The sequence below is a fragment of the Trichechus manatus genome, unplaced genomic scaffold, assembly GCF_000243295.1.
Source record: "Trichechus manatus latirostris isolate Lorelei unplaced genomic scaffold, TriManLat1.0 scaffold00007, whole genome shotgun sequence".
NCBI classification, from domain to species: Eukaryota; Metazoa; Chordata; class Mammalia; order Sirenia; family Trichechidae; genus Trichechus; species Trichechus manatus.
In genome coordinates, this window is record NW_004443943.1 from 1,432,662 (window position 1) to 1,457,283 (window position 24,622).

The 24,622-nt window shown below is 41.3% G+C and overlaps 1 pseudogene; it reads right to left on the minus strand.

Annotated features, from left to right (window-relative positions):
- Positions 1-20,148: 20,148 nt before the first annotated feature.
- LOC101342138 (elongin-C pseudogene) lies at positions 20,149-20,710 on the minus strand (annotated as a pseudogene).
- Positions 20,711-24,622: the final 3,912 nt, after the last annotated feature.

Consider the following 24,622-nt stretch of genomic DNA (forward strand, 5'->3'; position numbering starts at 1 on the left):
TTTAAAGAGGTCTTTTGCACCAGATTTGCCCAATGCAATGCATCTTTTGATTTCTTGACTGCTGCTTCCATGGGTGTTGACTGTGGATCCAAGTAAAATGAAATCCTTGACAACTTCAATATTTTCTCCATTTATCATGATGTTGCTTATTGGTCCAGTTGTGAGGATTTTTGTTTTCTTTATGTTGAGGTGTAATCCATATTGAAGGCTGTGGTCTTTGATCTTCATCAGTAAGTGCTTCAAGTCCTCTTCACTTTCAGCAAGCAAAGTTGTGTCATCTGCATACTGCAGGTTGTTAATGAGTCTTCCTCCAATCCTGATGCCCCGTTCTTCTTCATAGAGTCCAGCTTCTCTGATCCAGCTTCTCAGATTATTTGCTGAGCATACAGATTGAACAGGTATGGTGAAAGGATACAACCCTGACACACATCTTTCCTGACTTTAAACCACACAGTATCCCCTTGTTCTGTTCGAACAGCTGCCTCTTGATCTATGTACAGGTTCCTCATGAGCGCAATTAAGTGTTCTGGAATTCCCACTCTTCGCAATGTTATCCATAATTTGTTATGATCCACACAGTTGAATGCCTTTGCATAGGCGGTAAAACACAGGTAAACATCTTTCTCGTATTCTCTGCTTTCAGCCAGGATTCATCTGACATCAGCAATGATATCCCTGCTTCCACATCCTCTTCTGAATCCGGCTTGAATTTCTGGCAGTTTCCTGTTGATATACTGCTGCAGCTGCTTTTGAATGATCTTCAGCAAAACTTTACTTGCGTGTGATATTAATGATATTGTTTGGTAATTTCTTCATTTGGTTGGATCACTTTTCTTGGGAATAGGCATAAATATGAATCTTACCAGTCTGTTGTCCAGGTAGCTGTCTTCCATATTTCTTGGCATAGATGGGTGAGCACTTTTAGTGCTGCATCCGTTTGTTGAAACATCTCAATTGATATTCCATCAATTCCTGGAGCCTTTTTTTTTTGCCAGTGTCTTCAGCGCAGCTTGGACTTCTTCCTTCAGTACCATCAGTTCCTGATCGTATGCTATCTCTTGAAATGGTTGAACGTTGACCAATTCTTTTTGGTATAGTGACTCGGTGTACTCCTTCCATCTTCTTTTGATGCTTCCTGCGTTGCTTAATGTCTTCCCCATAGAATCCTTCATATTGCAACTTGAGGCTTGAATTTTTTCTTCAGTTCTTTCAGCTTGAGAAATGTCGAGTGTGTTCTTCCCTTTTCGTTTTCTATCTCCAGGTCTTTGCACATGTCATTACAATACTTTACTTCGTCTTCTTGAGCTGCCCTTTGAAATCTTCTGTTGAGTTCTTTTACTTCATCATTTCTTCCTTTTGCTTTAGCCACTCGACATTCAACAGCAAGTTTCAGAGTCTCTTCTGACATCCATTTTGGTCTTTTCTTTCTTTCCTGTCTTTTTAATGAACTCTTGCTTTCTTCATGTATGATGTCCTTGATGTCATTCCACAACTCGTCTAGTCTTTGGTCATTAGCATTCAATGTGTCAAATCTATTCTTGAGATGGTCTCTAAATTCAGGTGGGATATACTCAAGGTCGCAGTTTGGCTCTCATGTCCTTGTTCTAATTTTCTTCAGCTTCAACTTGAACTTGCATATGAGCAATTGGTGGTCTGTTCCCCAGTCGGACCTGGTCTTGTTCTGACTGATGATATTGAGCTTTTCCGTCGTCTCTTTCCACAGTTGTAATTGATTTGATTCCTGTGTATTCCATCTGGCGAGGTCCATGTGTATAGTCACCGTTCATGTTGTTGAAAAACAGTTTTTGCAAAGAAGTCGTTGGTCTTGCAAAATTCTATGGTTTGATCTCTGGCATCGTTTCTGTTACCAAGGCCACATTTTCCAATTACCAGTCCTTCTTCTTTGTTTCCAACTTTCACATTCCAATCCCTAGTAATTATCAATGCATCCTGATTGCATGTTCGATCAATTTCAGACTGCAGAAGCTGGTAAAACCCTTCAATTTCTTCATCTTTGGCCTTAGTGGTTGGTGCATAAATTTGAATAATAGTCGTATTAACCGGTCTTCCTTGTAGGCGTATGGATATTACTCTATCACTGACAGTGTTGTACTTCAGGATAGATCTTGAAATGTTCTGTTTAACTGTGAATGCAATACCATTCGTCTTCAAGTTGTCATTTCCAGCATAGTAGACCATATGATTGTCCAATTCAAAATGGCCAATACCAGTCCATCTCAGCTCACTAATGCCTAGGATATCAATGTTTATGCATACCATTTCATTTTTGATGATTTCCAATTTTCCTAAATTCATACTTTGTACACTCCACATTCCGATTATTAATGGATGTTTGCAGCTGTTTCTTTTCATTTTGAGTCGTGCCACTTCAGCAAATGAAGGTCCTGAAAGCTTCACTCCATCCATGTCATTAAGGTGGACTCTACTTAGAGGAGGCCACTCTTCCCCAGTCGTCTTTTGAGTGCCTTCTAAGTGGGGGGGTGGGACTCATCTTCTGGCACTGTATCAGACAGTGTTCTACTGCTATTCATAAGGTTTTCAGTGGTTAATTCTTTTTAGACTGCCGGGTCCTTCTTCATAGTCTGTCTCAGTCTGGAAGCTCAGCTGAAACCTGTCCGCCATGTGTGACCCTGCTGGTATTTGAATACCGGTGGCACAGCTTCCAGCATCACAGCAACACGCAAACCCCCATGGTACAACAGACTGACAGACACATGGGTGGCATTATGGTGGGGTGTTTTAAAAATAAGATTAGAAGAAAGGAGACCTGGGTTCTGGTCTTTGTTGTGCTACAACTTAACTGTGAAATCTTGGAAAATTCACAACTTCATTTGCTTCAGTTCCCTCCTCTACAAAATGGGCTGGTGGTTGCACTGATACCTGTGGCCTATTGCAATTCTGAATTTGATGGTTCTCTATAACAAATATTATTGAAGAGTAGTAGTCTACAAAATGCAGTGTTAATGCTAATTTTTTTAGGTGGAGACTAAGACATGGGCCTATGCTAATAAGCATCATTTGTACATATAAAGAAGAGAATAATAGTATAAATAAGGAAAAATATTCCAGAATAGACTTAATTGTTGATTGTTGTTACATATATATATATATACACACAGAGAGAGAGTAAATAGAATTCTTAACTGGTTAAAAATAAAGCTTTTTTTAAAAAACAAGACCTTATGCAGTCCTTGAATAAGATAGACCAGTGGTTCTCAAAGTGTGCTTCCTGGACCAGCAACATCAGCATCACCTGGGAACTTTTTAGAAATACAATTATTGAGCTCTACCCCAGACCTCCCAAATAAGAAACTGTGAGGGTAAGGCCTAGAAATCTGTGTTTGAACCAGCATCCAGGTGATTCTAATATATCCTCAAGTTTGAGAACTACCGAGATAGGCTTTTTTCCAGATAAGTGGTGCTATTGGGGAGATAGCAAGAGAAAAACAAGTTTTTCATCCATTTATGTATTTGTTAAGCATCTACTATGTGTAAAGCACTCTGCTTGATTCTGTAGGAAGTTACCAAGATATACCTTGAAATAAAAAGAAATAATGTCAGGATTAACACCACGGGGCCTGTTGGAAAAAAAAAAATCATCAAAAGGTAAAATATGAAAGAGGTTGCTTTTCCTCTAGGTCCAGCCAGTGATGAAACCTTGGACACAGCATCTGAAATCTCTGGATCACAGTTTCTCTAAGAGTTAGGAGCGGATGGGCAGATTAGATTCATCCAGGAGGTTTTATTGAAAACAAGAAGGCTCCTCCCCCACCTTGTCTTGGCAAATGTGTTGTAGCCTTCAGATGAGGTGGGGTTGGGAACACACAAAAAGAAAACGAAAAACAACTGGATTAGATGTCCTTGGAGTGACCTTGGTCAGGAGCAGGTATGATCTCAGGAAAGCAAACTGGGTAAAGAGAATCTCAGTGAAGAGTTTTAGAAGGTTAGATGGAGTGATCTGGGGGCTGAGGCCATTTAAAGACTGAGAATAAACCCAATAGTCTGTAAGTCTGAGAAGGAACCTCTCAGGGAATAGGTGTTTCAGCTGGATGGTTAGTATTAATGGGATTTGAATACACATAGTGCTTTTCTTCCAAGGATCTGACATCTATTGTCTTGTTACCTCTCCTGGCTTCTCCGTGAGATAGGCGTGGGTGGGTGTTATTTCCTCATCTCATTGTAAACAAGAATACCAGGAAAACCAGAGCCTTTGATTAGAGCAAGCTCAATCAGTCAACATATATTTATTAAATATCTGACATTGTTTCCTGGCATCCTTCCTTTAAAGGTATGTGTATGGCTGTCCCTTCATTTGTTGCCATATGGAAGGAAACTCAATGGACTAAGGAAAAAAATTAAGGTTCCACTGTTGTCTAATATCACAGTCAGGGGTAGTAGGGACACATGCTCAAGTACTTTTCTGTTAGGCACAGTTTATCACCATGACTCATTCTTGCACTTCAAGGCAACTCTTCCCACAGCCTGCTAGTAATAGGCAGTGAGGTTGGCGCGTAGTAAGGTGAGACTGTCGTTAGCCAGGAAAGTTGATGAAATCAAGCTTTTTTGCTAACCAAAATTTATTCAGAAACAATTTTCTGTTTCAACACTGCTTGCTTAAATTAAAAAAAAAAAAAAAAAAAATCCCTGGGAGCAATGAAAGAGCGAAATCAGTTTTAGAACAGGGGCAGAAGACTTTCGTTTTAATCTTCCCTCTGCCATTCGGTACTTATGATGTTTGGCATGTCACCTAGACTCTTTTGGCCTCAACGTTCTCATCCGTAAAATGGCTCCTTTGAGGTTTTATACTTTCTGATGGCCAGGAACGTCATCTTCCTGACATTAATTTTGCATCCAGGCCCGCAGCAATAATAGCTGGAGAAGAGAACTGACCACAGTACCCTGGCAATAAGAAAGAACTCAATGTTACCTTTGGGGAATAAAAATTAATATAAGCTTATTTGAATATATTTGCAATGTTTAACATATCTTAATATATTTGGCATAAGCTCATTTTAACATATTTGCAAATAAATATATATTTAATATATTTGCAACCCTAGTTATCTCAGTATAATAAGATAGTGATTTTAATTTTGCTCTTTATTTTTGTTATATAAATGAACAGATATATAATGAACATATATTGCTTATGTAATAAGCAAACTAACAAACAAAAAATGAACATTGTGAAAGCAGAATTGTACAGGTTAAAAGCTGAAAAACTTCAGAGGCCTAGTCCAATACCCTCATTTTCAGATTGGAAAACTGAAGACTAGGGAGGTAAATGACCTGTTCAAACTCCCTGAATTTGCAAGTAGCAGTCTTGGGGCTAAAAACCAAGTTTCTAGTGTCCTAGCTCAGTACTTCACTTCTTTTACTGTAACACTCTTTCATTGTGGTTTTCCATTTTCTTCTTCCGTTTTTAAAGGAGACAAATGACAACAGAATCTGGTTAACTGGGGATTCTTGTTATTTCAGATCAAGACCCTGTGATATCCATAGCTCAGCCAACAGTGCTGTTCTGCTTTTTGGGGTGATCTGACAGGGTTCAGGCCTCTCTAACGGACTGTGGGCAAAATTCAACAGGCGTGTAGCATCTGTAAGGGTGGCCGCCATTTTGGCGTTTGTGCGTCTCTGCACAGCAGTGCACACTGTGGGAATCTTTAACGTAAGAGAACCTGTGATCATCGTGGAGATCATTAGTAATATGTTTAGGAGACTAAAAAGCGCGGAGGAACAAGGTGGAAAGAGATATGGGGGCCAAACCCGAGGCAAGAGCTACTGCCCTGACTCGTTATTCTGATGGTGTAGGTGATTTAAGTTCATTGGACGGCCATTTGTAGTTAGCAGTGCCTGTGTGTGAAAACACAATACTCTCTTTATGTTGGTCTTGTTAATTGTCCTGTCCTTGTTTGTGGTGATTTCCGGAGAAGGAGAGACTCATTTTGTCAGTTTGGGGGTAGCGGATTTGTATAAATACTCCAGTTGCACTATTACCCCAAATCAGAGGTACTTCTGGATAATGAAGAAAGCAAACATTCTACAGGATGAGGAGTGTGTGCAAGTGGCTATGATGGGGACGGTCTTTATATGGAAACCAAGTTAGCTGAATACTTTTGGCTTACACTGTGAACAAGGGTCGTCAAAAACAAGCCACTTTTTTTCCCCCCTAATCTTCATATGTAATTTCTACTAATAAATATTTCTTATGCTTTACATCTGAGTGGAAAATTGCCTCCTACACAAGCCCCACCTTCCAGCCAGGTCCAAACCTCTCACCACCAATGTTATCATTATACTTCGGTTTCCAGCTGCCTTTGGTTATGAGGATTTCATGCAAATATGAACCAAAGGGAGCAGAACATAAAACGCTGCCATTTTTTCCTTCCCGTTTCCCCAAGTGAAATAACAGTTTATTCTGGAGGCTTTCAAATCACTCCCACAAAATTGGCAATCCAATACAATCGACACATTCATGCTAATCCACCCAGAAGTAAATATACTGTGGTAAAACTGACATTTGGAAAGGCCATAGCTCCCCAATTACTGAAGAATTAACTAGGTAGATAATGAGGGAGGGCCAAGTGTGATTTAGTGTGAAGGGGAGCAGCCTTGCCCATTCTGCGCCTAATCCATAAGGAAACTTTCTGTATGTTTGGGAGCTTAAAAAAGAAGGTGTGACTAACGTCCATGTCCTCGCTTTAAATAAAAAGCTCAAACGACATCTTCTTGGCTTTGGCCTAAGAACTACCAAAATGCCCCTAGAGATTCTGGCTTTGGAATTTTCTGGACTTAGCCAAAACCAGAAACCCTGATGGCAAGCTACGGCTGCTAACCAAAAGATTGGCAGTTCGAGTCCACCAGGCGCTCTTTGGAAACCCTATGGGGGTAGTTCTACTCTGTCCTACAGCGTTGCTATGAGTTGAAATTGACTCGACAGCAACGGGTTTGGTGTTCTTTTTGGTAGCCAAAACCAGGACATGCTCGAACTGTTGCAGGAATGCATGTGCCATGAAACGACAGCCCATCCAATCCACGTTTTGCTGGGCTGTTTGTGGAATGAAAAAGGGATTTAGCCTGCTTAGCTTTCTTTGGGTCCTGGAATGGGAGTCAGTAAACCTAGATTTGAGTCCTAGCTTTACCCTATTACTAATAATGGTGGCAGTAAGTACCAGTTTGTTCAGAATTCCACAAATTACTGGAGTTTTTATATGCAGTTTAGCCTTACCATGACCTTGTGGAGCTACCAAGGCACTTGTTAAAGTCATGCCAGTTTTATAGATGAGGAAGCCGAGGCTCAGAAGGCTGTTAGTTGCTTGTTATCTCGTAGCAGCCACTTCTATTATGTAGCAAACAAGTCAAAGCAGAGATCCAGAGAAGGCAGTTGCTCCACCAGGCATCACACAGCAGGTTTGATGGTGGACAGGGCATAATTAGTCTGGAATTTCCAGCCCATTGCTTAGGCCACTGGACCATACCGTCTCGGTGTGTCCAGCCTGGCCTGGGAGGTGAGCCACTTCACATTTCATCCCCTTGGCCAGGAAACCTTTTCTGTGTCCTGATTGGGTCAAAGTGAGCACAATAACCTGTAGACAGGCAGTCGCGAGGGAAAATAAAACACTAATGATGTTCTCTTCTGTTATAAGAGCATCTCCCAGTCCCTATAAATGGACAGCTTGGATAGACTGGCCTGTGGTCATAATAAATAAGGACTTGCCACCACTTTAATCTCTGATCCCAGTCCACCCACAGACCTCAGAAAATGCCTGACTGAGCAGACAGCTTTACAGATTTCAGCCTGTGTCCCATCAGGAAGGGGAGAACATTCCGGAGGCGTGGGCCCTCTGGGAGAAGGCCCAGTCCCTCTCCTAGATGGCTCCTAGATTGCATGCAGGCAGCCTGGAGTTAGGACTTTGCTTTGCTCAGAGAGTAGGTCCCTGAAATGACTGGACATCCAAATGCCATAGGAGGGACCCAAGAGGCATATTGTTCTCCCTTTCATTGAACATTTCAATATGATGCAGCTGATTTTATTGAGCAAATATGATGTGTGGGACCCAATTCTAACACCTAACAAGTGCCAGTAACCCACTGTGCAAAACTTTACATCTGAACCTCTTCCTCCTTGTCGCAAGATATGAAATGCATAAAAGAAATTAAATCATAGTGGAAAAAGAAATCTATTTTTCAAAGACAGGAAGAGAAGAGAATAGAGTTGTAGAACATAGCTTGTTAAAAACACCTTTTATAGATTCAAATTCACTTGGTTTAGGAACAACAGGTGCATTTTGTGCAACTTAGTTGGTTAGTAAAACGATCATGTTACGTGTGTTCATGGATTTGACACCCAAGGGTGACCCAGAAAGATGTGGGCCAAAGAGTTCCCCCCAGAAAAATCTTTATTAATAACTTTTTCTGATTCATTCTGCTATTTTACCCCAAGAACTTAATTTAAAAATATATTTTATTATTTTCCATATTCACTAATTAATTGTAACAAAGATTGTTGTGAATAAAAAATATAGTTGTTAGCACACACATCACAAAAAACTCCCTCAAAAAACTAAGAACTTTTGGGTGTAAAATCTTCTATACGGAACTTGGAGCCCTGGTGGCCCAGTGGTTAAGACGAATCCACCAGCTGCTCCTAGGAAACCCTATGCGGCAGTTCTACTCTGTCCTATATAGGGTCACTGTGAGTCACATTCGACCCGATGGCCGTGGGGAATGGGGTATACAGAACTTAGACCCCCTCGTCCATCCAATTAAAATTACCTTTAATGCTTTTATTTTCCTGTATTTCATATTTATTTTTCCTTTACTTAATTATTTTTCTAATAACTGAGTAATTTCTGTGGTGTTTTCCCCCAACAAATCTGTTTGACCACAATCACCTATTGCCTGTGTTGCCTTCTGTGGGTGCTTTATGCCTTTCAAACTGCCCATCTCCCGATCTGAGTGTGCTCGGCTGGGGGGGCCTCGTGCTTGTGTTTCTTGGGCAAAATCACACCTGTCCTGTGCAGGAGCTGCCTTAGGTTTCTCTCTGGGTCTGTGGGAGTGTGTGGGAGGGGGAAAGAAGAGAATTGGAACTCTACACTAGGATAAGAGTTCAAATGTTTGGTTTCTGTTGCTTATTAATGAATGATATCTAATATCTGACTTGCCTGCTGGGCATGTATGGGAGATAAACCAAACCAAACTCATTGCCACTGAGTTGATTCCAACTCATAGCGACCCTACAGGACAGAGTAGAACTGCCCCATAAAGTTTCCGAGGAGCACCTGGTGGATTAGTTGGCAGACGTAGCTCTTAACCACTGCACCACCAGGGTTTCCAGGGAGGTACTAGTATGCCCATTTTACAGAATAGAAACTGAGGCACAGAGGAATTTTCCCAAAGCCACAAAGCTAGTAAGTGGCAGAACCAGCGTTCAAACCTAGGTCTGCTTGAAGCCAGAGTCTCTGATTTTTTTTAAACATATAGTTTATTATTTTTATCCTCAAGAGTACACATATATTCTTTTTTTAAACATTTTTTTATTGTTGTAATTAAATGAAGTTACATTTCAAGTTAGTCTCCCATACAGAATTTTTTTTTTTTTTTACATACATTATTATGAGACCCCAATCGCTCACCCCATTCTGCGACAGCACACTCCTCCCCTCCGCCCCTGATTCCCCACGAACGTTCAACCAGCTCCTAACTCTCTCTGCCTTCCCATCTCACCTCTGGACAGAAGCCACCCCTTTGGTCTCTTGTATCTACTTGACTAAGAGGCACATTCTTCACAAATATCACTTTATGTCCCACAGTCCAGTCCAATCCCTGTCTGAAGAGTTGGCCTCGGAAATTGTTTTAGCTCTGGGGTGATAGACCAGGGGCCATGCTTTCCGGGGCACCTCCAGTCTGTCAGACCATTAAGTCTGGTCTTCTTACTAGAATTTGAGTTCTGCATCCCATCGTTCTCCTGCTCCATCAGGGACCCTCTGTTGTGTTCCCTGTCAGGACGTTCGTTGGTGGTAGCCGGGCACCATCTAGTCTTCTTGTCTCAGGCTGATGAAGTCTCTGGTTTATGTGGCCCATTCTGTCTCTTGGGCTAATGCTTGTGTCTTTGGCGTTCTTTGTTCTCCTTTAGAGTCTCTGATTTTAATCACTAATTCCTCCAGTTACCCACATCTGAATCATTTGTGGCATCTGGTAAAAGTGTAGGTTCCTGGGCACTATTCTAGAACCATAAAATTTGACTCTCTGTCAAAACCAGGAAATCTGCTTTTTGAACACCCTTCCCAGGTGACTCTGATGTACCCTAAAGCTTGAGTGCGATGCTCTGAGCACTTCTGCTCCAGGCAGGTGTGCAGTTTTAAATTTCACACGTCTCACCTGTGCAAGGTATTGATAGACTCAGGCAGTGAAGGAAGGAAATGCCCAATGAGAATGCCTAACGAGGCTGACTCATCAGAGGAAAATGACTCAAGTAATAAGGCAACATTTAGGCATTTCCATTTTTTTTCTTGTAACAAAGTTATTGGTAGCCTTTAAACCAAGAAAGTACGGCAATATAGAAATGCATATGCTATCGCAAGTAGAAAAAGAAAAAAGAATCAGAACAAGACATTGTCTGGTTTCTGTGAATCAACAGTGTAATAGTATGTCTGCACGTGGATGGGGACTAGAAAGAAACAGCTAAACAAGTGGAAACAGGGGTGTGGTAGTGAGATTATATTAAAAAAACGAAAAAGTTGCCATTGAGTAAATTGCTACTCATAGCGACACTATAGGACAGAGGAGAACTGCCCCCGCAAGATTCCCAATGCTGTAAATCTTCACAGAAGCAGACTGCCACATCTTTTTCCTGCAGAACTGCTGGTATGTTCTTACCCGCCAACCTTTTGGTTGGCAACGGAACACTTTAACCACTGAGCCATGAGGGCTCCAAACCAAACCAAACCTGTTGCCATGTCAATTCCGACTCGTAGTGACCCTATAGGACAGAGTAGAACTGCCCCATAGGGTTTCCAAGGAGCGGCTGGTGGATTTGAACTGCCGACCTTTTGGTTAGCAGCTGAACACTTAACCACTGCGCCACCAGGGCTCCAGTGGAATTATAGGTGTTAAAAAAAAAGGAAACTCTTCATCATCAATTTCCACTATCAATGACAAAATGTTTGTGCAATGTTTTTTTTTTTTTTTGGTATTAAAAAACAAATCAAGTCCATGGTTGGTTGATTTCAACTCATGGCGTCCCCACATGTTACAGAGTAGAACTGCTCCATAGGGTTTTCTTAGCTGCAATCTTTGTGGAAGCAGATCTTGAGGCTTTTCTTGGTGCTGCTGGGTAGGTTTGAACTGCCAACATTTTAGGTTAGTAGCTGAGAGCAAACTGTGCCATCCAGGGTAAGCCCCTATATATATATGTTTTTTTTTCGTAGTTTTTATTTTTAAAGTAATACATTCACATATATAATAAAAAAAAGTCTAACAGTATGAGAGGACAGGCAATAGTCATTTGTACACAATGAATTTTTTTTTTTTTAAAACAGTCACATGGATTCTTAGGAAGAATGGAACAACCCACTCATCCCTTGCCTTAGGAGGCCAAAACCCGGCTGTCTACTTGCTTCCCTGACTTGAAAACCAAAGCAATGTAAACGTAAGTGTTCTGACCCCTCGCTTTTCTTATGAAGGTGTACAAAGATGTATAGATTGCCTAGATTGGTGAGGCAGCATCTAGTGCTGGGGGGCCATGGGATGAGCAGGTCCTGACCTGTGGGTAAACTGGCCAGAGTGAGATCATTGGAACACTGAAGCCATGAGCATGGAAAGATGAACTACGGGGACATGCAGAGGCAGAGGAGGCAGCAAGGAACAGAACCCTATATTCTGGATTCAATTCTATTTGATTCCATACTCATTGCCCACTATATACATGGTTCTAATAGCTGAACAAGAAATACCTGTTAAAGAAAACTGGTACTTCTAGCTGCAGATACATGCAGTACGTATCCACAATATTCATAAACAACAACATTGATATGAATAACTATTAACTGTGTATGGGCCAGGCATTTCTCATACATTATTTCATTTTTTTTGTGTGATAATTCTCTAGGGGACACATCCTCATCCCTATTTTACAGATGTAAATGGTCTCTGAGAGTTTAAGCACTTGCATGAGTTCTCCAAGTGAATGGAGAACTTGGAGTGACTTGATGACCCCAAAGCCAATGCTCTCTGCCACTGGCTGTAACCACCTGCCTATGGCAGGTTATAGCCTCTTGAGCATCTGATGCAAGGCTGTAAGATCTTAGAAGAGAAAGGAGCTCCAAAGAAGGGTGACAGGGTGCAAGAAGGATAAGGGAGATCAAAGTAGAAGTGGAGAGGGGGAGCAGGCCTGTCGAAGGGGAAAGGCAAAGGCAGGGCCAAATGTGGCGCGTGTGTCGAGGTGTGGCTTGCTAAGCAGGCAGTGTGGGTCAGCTCAAGTAGGGGCTTGAAAGCCAGACCAACGAGTTTGAATGTGAAGCTTGTTTTGAATATGAGATTAAACTTTCTAGCTATTGAAGAATGCTAGAGATTGAATTTTGGTGGGAAAAATCAATTCCCAATGCAGCCGTACCATATAGTGCTGAGAAAGAGGGTTATTCACTGACCGTTTCACAAGACCACTTATAATCACTTATTCCCAGATTCCTCTACTATAGCAAGGTGATGGCTTTACTCAGGTCTTAATTTGACTTGCATATGCTTGAGAGCTCCTCTTAGGAGGGATTTCAAAGATCGTACACAAAGGAAATGTTGGTTGAATCTAGAAAAAGGAATTGGGAAATAAAGCAATCAACAGATATTTGCTGAGCACCTATGATGTGCAAAACATTGTTCTAGGCAGGGTTGGGAACAAGACATAATGAAGAATAAAAGTACCTAACAATAAGGGGCCATTTTGATACATGATGTCATAGCTATGTCATGGAACACTGTCCTTTGATGAAATTGTTCTTTATGAATTAACATGGAAAGTGATCCAGGAGACCAGACAGAATTGACAAGTATTGAATGAGTGTCATGTATACAGAAGGGGGCACTGACGAGGAGTGTCAGTTTAAATTCGGACCAATGAAAAAAGTGTGCTTGAAACATCTTTGTGAATTTATAGTGCCCTATGTTTTACAGAAGAAGACCTAGTGGTGCAGTGGTTAAAGCACTTGGCTGCGAACCTAAATGTTGGTGGTTCAAACCTACCAGCTGCACTGCAGGAGAAAGCTGTGACAGTCTGCTTCCATAAAGATTGCAGCCTTGGATCCCACTTTGGTGAGTGGCATCTGGGGTCTTAAAAGCTTGCAAGCAGCCATGTAAGCTGCACCAGTTGGTCCCAAACCACTTGGAGCAAAGGAGAATGAAGAACACCAAAGACCCAAGGAAAATATTAGCCCAAGAGATAAAAGGGCCGCATAAACCAGAGACTCCATCAGCCTGAGACCAGAAGAACTAGATGCTGCCCTGCCACCACCAATGACCGCCCTGACAGGGAACACAGCAGACAGTCCTTGACGGAGTGGGAGAAAACTGTGGAATAGAACTCAAACTCATAAAAAGATCTGACTCATAATGGTCTGACTGAGATTGGAGGAACCCCTGAAGCCATGGCCCCTGGATGCTCTGTTAACCCAGAACTGAAACCATTCCAGAAGACCAAAGACGAAGATTAGACTGGACTATAAAACATAAAGTAATACTTGTGAAGAGTGTGCTTCTTAGTTCAAGCCGATACATGAGACCAAATGGACAGCTCCTGTCCGGAGGCAGGATAAGAAGGCAGGAAGAGTCAGGAGCGGGTTGGAGGGACACGGGAAACCCAGGGTAGAAAGGGGGTGTGTGCTGTCACATTGTAGGGATTGCAACTAGTGTCACATGACAATATATGTATAAAATTTTGTATGAGAGATTAACTTAAGCTGTAAACTTTCACCTAAAGTGCAATTAAATATGTATATACATATGGCAACAAGAGCAACAAAGATTACAGCCTTGGAAACCCTATGGGGTAGTTCTAACCTGTCCTGTAAGGTCGCAATGAGTCGGAATCTACTTAACAGCAACAGGTTTGTTTTTGTTTATGTTTTACAGAAAAAAATAAAGGTCAGAGGACAATGATGAAGATGATGATGATGATATTGATTATGCCTGGGAGATAAAAGTCCCTGTTCTTTTATTGGAGAGTATAAGGCCTGATGGTACCTGAAGGGTGTTTAGCCGGCTACAAACCAATATCTCATTTACTACAAATCTATTTCATGTTAATAAACTTTGGCTAGCAGGATTCCTTGGGGCAGGGAGTATATATATCCTGAAAAGAAATATTGAAAAATTAGAGAAACACTCTTATTGCTAATGACTTGGACAGTTGAGAGTGGGTAATAGGCCTCATTTCTGTTTGTTATTAGGCACAGCATACTTTATTCCTTAGTGGAGAAAATATTAGCTTTTGCTATCACGGCTGAGTATAATTGACTCTTCAGAGCCTTGTTTGAACTTAGTGATTCATCATTTTTCAAATTAGTAGGGACATGGTTAGGGTAATCTAAAGCTGCAATCAGTAAAACCTTCCGAATGCCTTCTGCAATAATGGATTGGGCTGTCATTTGGAGTATCTCTTATTTCTGTTATCATCTGAGCTTAGGATGCCAATTTAAGCTCATTAGTTTAAATTTTAAGACGTTTCCTCCTTGCTTCTGACAGCCATAGGAAGTGTGTTCGTCAGATGTGTGCTGCCTTATTTGTTGAATTTGGCAGAAGTGATCCCCCTTGTAAAAGACAAGATACTCAAGTGTCAAACGCTTAGAGGCCCATCCATCTTCTCTGGCCCTTCCACCCACCGGGGCTGGACCACATGCACCCACTGTTCAGGCCCCTTCTCTGCTTTCTCTTTGTCATTATGCTGTTGTCAATTCTGTCGTTTATTCCGTGATTAATCATCATTTGGAAGGTTCTGCTGGGAGCCAGCAGAAAGGGGAGTATTCCTGCAGGTGGTTTCTCTCTGATTAGTCAGAAGTAATAATGACTTGCTGCTGGGGCTTTGTCATAAGGAGTGGAAGGTGGTGAGTTCTTTTTCTTTTTTGGGAATGCAATTGAATTTTATAAGCCTGGGAAATAAACTTAATTGTACTAAAGAACATTTGAATGGGCCCTATAAAAATGATCCCCTGAACTATTTTCTGTGAAGCATATTTAGAATCACAACCTGCTTACACTCTTACCTTTAATTTTTTTTTTTCTTTTTATTTAGGGCCTTAACGTGCACGTTCATGCCAACTTAACTGCCTAAAAATAACTCCATGGAAGATGAGATAGCTGATGGCTTATCAGCCATCACTTCTCACTAAAGCAATATCTTCAATTGTTTTTTTTTAAACCTTCGACACCTGCAAATGTTGACATTCAACTTGGTGCAGAATTACTCTTTTATATTATTTATGTAGAAGAAAAAAAAATCTCTGACAATGAAGGTTTCAGTTATATGGTTTAAAGATGACTGCTTCCTTTTTTTTTTTTTTTAAAGGCGTTTGGAAGGATGCTAGCTTGGAAGGTTTCCTGAAGGGGCTCAGCCGCTGTGGAAAGCGAGGGTGCTTTGCTCGTGGTGGCCAAGTGTCACAAGAGGAGAAAACAAGGGCGCATTTGCACGGTGGGGAGAAGTAAGAGAACCAGGGAGGGTGGGGGGGTGTCTGGGAATGTCATCCAGCCTCCTTCCAGCCCAGCCTGTATCTCCACCAATTATCGTGTATGTGATGTCTAAGCAGGCAGCGCTTCCAGAACAAGACAAGTCTGTTTGTGAAGAGTGAGAAAGAGTATGAGTGTACACCAACTTTTTTTTTTTTTTTTTCCCCAGTTCTCAGCTGATCAGTATTTGAAAAGAAGAGTAAGCTGGCAGACAGAACAACTCTTTTCCATCGTATTCCTGTGGGTAAAACCAGAGATCCCAGATACCCCAAAACTGCTCTGTGGCTTTAGTCATTATTTTCCTTATCTTGTCTACCCAATGTGGAGTTTCTCTAAACTGGCATGTGTGGATTAGAGACTAAACATATCAAGATTTCAGAACCAAATTCTGGTGACTGATATTTGCTTTGAGTAGCAAATTATTTCCTCCTCCCCAGGTTCCCCGCCTTCTCCCCTTCTTCTCCCAGCCATACTTTGTGGTGATTGAGGTTTTTCTTGTGTCTTTGCTATCTTGGTTTGAGGCCGAGTGTGGTACTTAGAGCCAAAAGAACAGTCTCGAAGGATCCCTGTGTGGGTGGAGGAAGCAGTGGCCTCTTGAAGCATCCTGCTGGCAAGTATGGCTGGTGGTTGGTGGGTGTATATTTGTATGTGGAGTGGGGAAGGGGCCCTCCCCCAGGGCAACTGCCACTTTGGCAGGGACCTTGGGCCAGTACTGGGTTGATTTGCAATTCACAGCTGGGGCCAGTCACTCCTTGACAGGCCAGTTCCCCCAGGCCTGGGAGCAGCTGTTGCCTGCCAGGGAGATTGGAAAGAGTGACAGCTGAGCTGCCAGCCTGGGAGGTGGCTGGGAGTGCAAGGCAGGGAGGGCTCTTTCTTTGCTCCCATTTCCTGGGAAGATGGGTCAGGAGTAAGGGAGGCAGGTGGATGTGTGAGGACTGGGGTGTGGGGAGCAGCCCAAAGCCCTCTCCTGGGCAAAGCAGTGAAGTGCTGAACACAAGCCTCAGTTTTCCCCTTCCTCATCTAACCCTGCTCATGGAACCTTTCTGTACCCTGGGGTGTAAGGGGCTGAGCTTGAGTGTAATCCATCCCAGATGAAAACTTGATTTTGAATAAGTATCATGACCTAGAACAACGGTTCTCAAAGTGTGATTCCTGACCAGTAACATCACCTGGGAACTCGTTAAAATGCAAATTCTTGGAACTACCACAGACCTACTGAAGCAGAAACTCTGGAGGGTGGGGCCCAGCTATCTAGTTTCACAAATCTTCCAGGTGATTCTGCTGTGCACTGAAGTTTGAGAATTACTTATCTACAGTGATTAAGCTATGCTATGACCCAGTGGTATTTGCGGCATTACCCAATACAGGCACAGTCCCCGGGTTACAAACGAGCGCCATTCCTATGTGTGTCTTTACGTCGAATTTGTAGGTAAGTTGGAACAGGTGCGTACAGTTCTTATTTAGCCCTACTTTAGTGTAAGAGGAAACCCTGGTGGTGTAGTGGTTAAGTGCTACGGCTGCTAACCAAAAGGTTGGCAGTTTGAATCCACCAGGCGCTTCTTGGAAACCATATGGGGCAGTTCTACTCTGTTGTATAGGGTCGCTATGAATCGGAATCGATTCAACAGCAACGGGTTTTTTTTTTTTTAGTGCAGGAAAAGCCTCGAAGCCTTTTCAGTGATTTAATGTGCATGTGCAGCAAGTGAAGGCGATTGTGATGAAGAGGTTGTTGCAAGTAGGGGTTGGTTCAGTCATTTCAAAGTGAGGGCAAATTTACATAACATTTAAATATGAATTGTCCGTAAATGGATGTTCATAACCCGGGGACTGCCTGCAAGGCAAAAGGGTGCTAAGGAGAAAAGGGCCTCATGAGCTCCTTTTATCACTCCTCCTGGGAGACCATCTGCTCCACCTGGAACTCAAGTTATCCCAAGCTGCTGAATACAACAAAGGTACCAAAAAAACGAAACAAAACCTACTGCCATGTTGAGTGTCAAGTCAATTCCTACTCATAGCGACCCTATAGGACAGAGTAGAACTACCCAATAAAGTTGCCAGGGAGCAGCTGGTGGATTCGAACTGCTGACCTTTTGGTTAGGAGCTGAGCTCTTAACCACTGCACCACTAGGGCTCTAGAGTAAAGATAGCTTTGGAAATTAATCAACCAGAGAATTTCAACTCTGGACAAGTAAACTGTTGAAAAAGTTGAGATGTGCTTTCTTGAGTGCTTAAGTTAGGCCTTCCAATTATTCTCCTACAGTTGGACCACTGCCCTTTGCTGGACAATTTCTCCAAGGTCTGGGTGATGGGGAGGGGGTCTTTACTTATTCTTTTGTGATCTGGCAAGCAAATCTTGCTAATAAAGAGCATTAAAAAAAAAAAAAAAACGTTGCTGTCGAGTCATTTCCGACTCACAGCAAGTGTCATGGATTGAATTGTGTCCCCCCAAAATATCTGTTAGGCTAGGTCATGATTCCCAGTATTGTATGATTGTCTACCATTTTGTCATCTGATGTGATTTCCCTATGTGTTGTAAAGCCTAGCACTACGATGTAATGAGATGGATTAGTGGCAGTTATATTGATGAGATCTACAAGATTAGATAGTGTCTTAAGCCAATCTCTTTTGAGATATAAAAGAGAGAAGCGGGCAGAGAGACATAGGAACCTCATACCACCAAAAGAGCAGTGCCAGGAGCAGAGCATGTCATTTGGACCTGAGGTTCCTGCACAGAGAAGTTCCTAGACCAAGGGAGGACTAATGGCACGGACCTTCCTCCAGAGCCAATGGAGAAAGCCTTCCCCTGGAGCTGACGCCCTGAATTTGGACTTGTAGCCTACTGGACTGTGAGAGAATAAATTTCTCTTTGTTAAAGCCATCCACTTGTGGTATTTCTGTTATAGCAGCACTAGATGACCAAGATAGCGACCCTATAGAATAAAGAGCATTAGGATATAGGAAATTCCCCAATTGTTAGCAACTATCTTTCCTATCCAGCCCCCTGCCTCAGGAGTGGCAGCAATGGAAGAGAATGGGACCTTCAGAAATTAAGAATGTGTCTGAAGTAGTGGTCAGGACATAGCAGGAAATCCTTGGTAGATTCTTATTGAATTAAAAATATCCCTGACGTCATCTCAGTAATTTTATTTTTGGTTTATATAGGCTCTTGCAGTAACAAGTTCCAGATGAGGTAATGAATTTACTACCCACAGTGTAAAGGAAGGCATTCGCGTTCCTTTATCCCAAAATGACCTCTTTCAAGTTTCAAGGATGATTATCTGAAATCTTAACTCTTGGGTTTGGGCGTTGATACTTCCGACTTTGCTAGGATAGTCTCTTTGTGATTGCACAAAGATGAGTCAGTAGCAGCCATCAGCCTTGCCATACCGTATTGGAGAGGAAGGCCCTCAGACGCTGTGCCAGGGTCAGGCTTATCTCTGGCAGAGGTTGTGGTCATCTCAGTTGTGTGGTCTGAGGAACTCGTGAAGACCCAACCATGTTCCTCCTGAATCAGTGCCTAAAATTCCACTCATTGTTTTAGGTAAATCATTTTCTTTATAAATATTTTCTCCTACTAGATTTAACTGGAAGTGCCTGGGTGGTACAAACAGTTAAGTGCTTGAGTACTAACTGAACAGTTGGAGGAGTGAGTCCACACAGAGGCACTTCAGAAGAAAGGCCTGGTGATCTGCTTCCAAAAAATCAACCACTGAAAACTGTATGGAGCACAGTTCTACTCTGACACACATGGAGTTGCTGTGAGTTGGAGCTGACTAGACAGCAACTTGGTTGGGTTTTGGTTTTTTAGATTAAATTGTCATGGGGCAAGCAGCATGCCTCAATTATTTTTTAGTAGCCTCACCACTTGTCATGGAGTCCTTAGGTGGCATAAACAGTTAAGTATTTGGCTACTAACCAATAGTTTGGTGGTTCAAATCAGGGAAAGTGTGGTGGTTCAAATCAGGCAAAGTCAGGGTTGAAGACAAAACTACTTCTATTTCACATTTTTGCCAAGACTGAGCTCAACAGAGTATGTAACAGTGATCCAAGGAACTGAGATTAGATATTGCTAGGATTCTGAGAGGAAAGCATGAAACAAAAGCCCAAAGATCTTTGCTTTGTCAGGCAGGGAAAGAAAGGGTTATTTCGAGGGAGATCAGAAGCTTCATTTCAACTCATGCAGTGGTCCACCCCTCTCCTATTCACCTCACCCTAGTAATTTTATCAGTTCTCTGTGGAAAGCACTTAGTTGCTATGGTAATGAGTACTCTATAAATATTAATAGAATAAAGCCAAACAGAATATCACCCCATTAATGCAGAGGCTCACGGAATTAGCCTTGAACATGGAGGTCTAATGATGTGCCAGTCTTTTTTTTTTTTGAAATACTGAGAAAAGTTAACAGTTTATTATGATTTATTTTATTGAACAATCTGGGAAGTTCATAGCCATCAGCAGCTCCAGCGCAATTTCAGGTATAGTTGGGAATTTGGGAATCTCAGTGGAGCTGTTAACGTAGCGAACCTTGTGGGTAAAATAAATGCATACTTTTGACAGCACATGTGAAGAGAGCTCTCTAAAATTGACCTCATTGGTTTCATTCTCAGCAAACTGACCTGGGCCACTCAACATGGCTTTCATTGTTCCTGATGTTAGTGTGTGTTCTCTTTTTACAATAAATTCATGACCATCAGAAGATATCAGCTTTACATACACGTTTTCTCTTCTCTACCCGTTATGCTCTTATGAAGTTCTACTTCCCTTCCGCACCTCATAGCACCTTGTCAGTCCCGTAGCCATCCCAACCACTGCAGCTGGGCCCTCGCACACCGCCACAACCCTACTCCAGGGCCCCAGTCATTTTCTTTTAAATCCTACTGAACGTGTGTGCCACCTCTGATGAGTTAGATCCAGAGTAAAGGCTGTCACGTTGAATTCTAAGCCCAACCTACCTCTTCTCAAGTGCTGCGTACATCATTATGTGATCACTGTTTTGATTCTTTTAGTGGGGCCTGATAGAGACAACTGCTCTTTTTGACTATTTGGTTTTTTTTTCTTTCTTCAGATATTACATTTGGTAGTTTAACTCATGGGACTTTAGAACTGAAGGAACATAGATTCATCGAATTTAGAGCAGAAAGAGATCTTCGTGATTATTTAGACTAGGAGTTTCAAACTCAAATGCCTACAGGCTGGAGGCAGCTAAGGTAAATGAGTGAGACAGGCTGTGCACAAGACAAATGGAAATGGTGGGGGACCGTCGCATGCCTGGTCCAAAGGAGGCTAGGGCTACTAGACTCTATTCAATGATAGCCCAGTGGGAATTTGAGCTCATGTGTATTTCGTGTGTGTGTGTTTAAGAAAGTGCAGGCCTACTGAATTTGGCCATATTTGGCTCTAACACTGCTAACTTCTGAACTTGAATTTATATAAACACCCTCACTTTATAGACGGTGAAAGTGATGCCTAGGAAGCTTGCATGACCTGGAATGGGGCTGGAAGTCAGACTTCCTCACTCTTAAGCCCGTGCTTTTTTTCTATTAACAAAACAGAACAAACCAGTTTGCCATCAGTTCCAACTCATGGTGACTCCACATGTGCAGAGTAGAGCTGCTCCATAGGGTTTTCAAGGCTGTGACCTTTTGGAAGCAGATCACCGGGCCTGTCTTCTGAGGTGTCTCTGGGTAGGTTTGAGCCACAAAACTTTTGGTTAGTAGTCAAGTGCTTAACCGTTTCTATTATAGGGTTATAAATATGCTCAGTAACACAGGGGTAAGGTAGACGGAACAGATGTAAATTTGCATCCTGTCTCTGAAACGTATTACCATGTGGCCTTAAGCAAGCAAGCTGAGTGCGGCCTCCTGGCGTCCTTTTATTTAAGCTGGGGTACGAATACTTACTGTAGGTACCTCAAATGGTAGTTTACATCCTCAAAAGAGATAAAGTCTATGAATATACTTTTTAAACAGAAAAATCGTATGTAAATTAAGTATTGTTATTTTTATAATTTTATTAGATCTTTAAAATATCATTTTAAATAACTAAATCTACATTTCCTAGTGAGGAGGAGCTAATATAAAAAGATCCAGAGAGAGAGAGTATTCCAGGCAGAGAAATAGCAAATGTAAAGGTCCTGTGGTGGAAAGCAGCTTGGATGTTTGAGGAACAGAAGATGACCAGTGTTTTTTAAGGGTATAATGAGTAAGATGAAGAGAGGTGCAGGATGGGTTTGGAGAGATAGGCGGGATCAGATCATCAAAGGCTTCATAGGGCATGGTACAGGGTGTGCAATTCTAGTCTAGATGCAATGTATACAAAGAAATACAATAAAAATAAAAGGTGAGGGGGGAAATAACGATAAGAAAAATAAAATGAAACTAAAGATAAAATTAATATAACAATTTTTAAGTTCTTTACAGTTACTAGATACATGTCACAAGTCTCTAAGCTTCCTAGCAGCCAACATAAAGAAAGGAACACAGACCAAATATTAAGGAGAAGCACAGACTATTTCTGGTTCTAAAGCCTGAAGACTCCCTGTGGATGCCTTTCATCTTTAAGCTCTGTCTTCCTTTTCCTTCTCTCCTGGTTCTCCTCCTATTTCTCAGATAATGCTTTTCAGATGATGTTAATCCTTTTGTTCCTCTGACCTATGTTCACTGCTGGAGTTTCAATCACCATCATCCAGGGTTTGAGCCCAGAATGTCTGAATTCAGATTCCTTTTCCTAATCACTAAATTATTTGCCACAATTGAAAGAATATATCAAATAAAATATCAAATATATCAAATAATACTCTAAAAGTATTTTGAGCAGTGACAATGTCTTAGGAATAAGTTTAGAAACTCTGCAAAGGAGACAAATCTTATTTAGATGTATAGCCTTAGTTATGTTCATTAGAATGCAGGCACATTTCTTTATAAGTTAAACCTTTTATGGAAATATACATATATATATATATATATGCACATACACATATGCGTATGTGTGTGTATATATGTGTGTGTGTGTGTGTATACACGCACACACATACATATATACATACATACATATACATAGAGAGAGAGCAGGCATGAGAGCGAGTGAGCCCTGGTCGTGCAACGGTTAAGCACTTGACTGCTCACTGAAAGGTTATGGTTGGAACCCACCAGTGGCTCTGAGGGAGAAAAGACCTGGTGATCTGCTCTTACAAAGATTACAACCTAGGAAATCCTATGGGGCAGTTCTACTCTATCCTATAGGGTACTAAGGGTTGGGATTGACTTGACGGCAAACAGCGTGTGTGTGTATATGTATATGTATGTATATATAGTTATATATATATATAGTCTAAGGTATGTTAATATCTCTACATAAAAATTAATTAGTGGTGAATTTACTAGAAAGAATCAAATTTATACTTCTATAATCTGTTGAAAAGAAACAAGAAAACAGTCTTTTAAACTTAACATTCAGGTCCTCTTTGTTTATTAAACAAGATCATGACTGAGAAGAGATGCTATACTTTGATTTTTTTCAAGTACGTAAGAATCACATACTTTTTTTTTTTCATTTCTTAGCAGGCCTTTTTCTAGTCTGTATTATTTAAAAATCTTAATTAGTGTTCTCAGGACAGTACGGGTTTTTTTAAATTTTTTTTAAAGCTGTTTTCTTTCTTATTGACAAATTGAAACTTCATGAATAAAACCGTTGTCTATTTCCAAAGTTTAAGTTCACTCTGTAACATGCTTTAAGACACCATTCAGCTTTAGGTACTGATACCATGTATCTTGGATTTTCTAGAACTGTCTTGGTTTCAAATATTCTACCCCACTATCTTAATAAATGTTAACCACTGTATTTTATAATTTGGGTTTCAAATAATGTGGTGTCTATACCCTTAATCCTTTTTTACAACTTCTTTCAGAAGACTTTTCCTATGAGAAATCCACCCTGTTCTTCTCTTAGTAGAAGATAACACCTATAAAGGTTCTATGTTTATTAAGTAGTTGATATGTTAAGAGTTACAATTGGCACGATATGCCAGCTAGTTTTATTCTTGCCTTTAGTCTCTAAGTGGAATTGAGCCACAGTATATTATAGTGGCTTTGTTTATAGGAACTCTTTCTTGAAGGAAACAAATAAATTTGTCCCTCTTTCTTTCTTTCTGATAGTTCAAATAAACGTGGGACTCGTGTTTCTCCCAGGATAGAATTAATTATTGTGTTTGCTATCTATTGCTGAGTTACAAACTACCCCAAGACTTAGTGGTTAAAAACAACACCAAATATGAGAAGTCACACACAATGGTTAAACGCTCAGTCGCTAACCGAAAGGTTGGCAGTTGGAACCCACCAGCGACTCCATGGGAGAAAGAGATGGTGATTTGCTTCCATAAAGATGACAGCCTAGAAAACCCTATGGGGCAGTTCTACTCTGTCATCTGGAGTTGCTACCAGTCAAAAATTGACTAGATGGCATCCTACAACACCACAATTGAGTATTCACTTGGTACTGTGAAGGACAGGAAAAAACACCTAGTCCAGTCCTGCCTTCATAGACCTTACACTTTATGGAAAGACACTAACAGTAAAAGACAGCGCATGTTAAGTAAATAATGGTCATTTAAGGAAATATTATCTATCCACAGGGGTTCAGAAGACAGAGAGGTGACCCTAAATTGAAATGATCACTATAGGCTCCAAGGGCAGGTGTGATGGAGCTGGAATTTTAAGGATGGGTAAGCAATTGGAAAAAAGAAAGCTCTGGCTCTTTCTACTTCCCTCGCTGAGCCACTGTCCATTCCTAAAATAAAGCACCAAACTATATCAAGTAGAGTTCTTTGGTTACAAGCAATGGAAGACAACTCTGGCCAACTCAACCAGAGAAAGTAATTTATCAGAAAAATGCT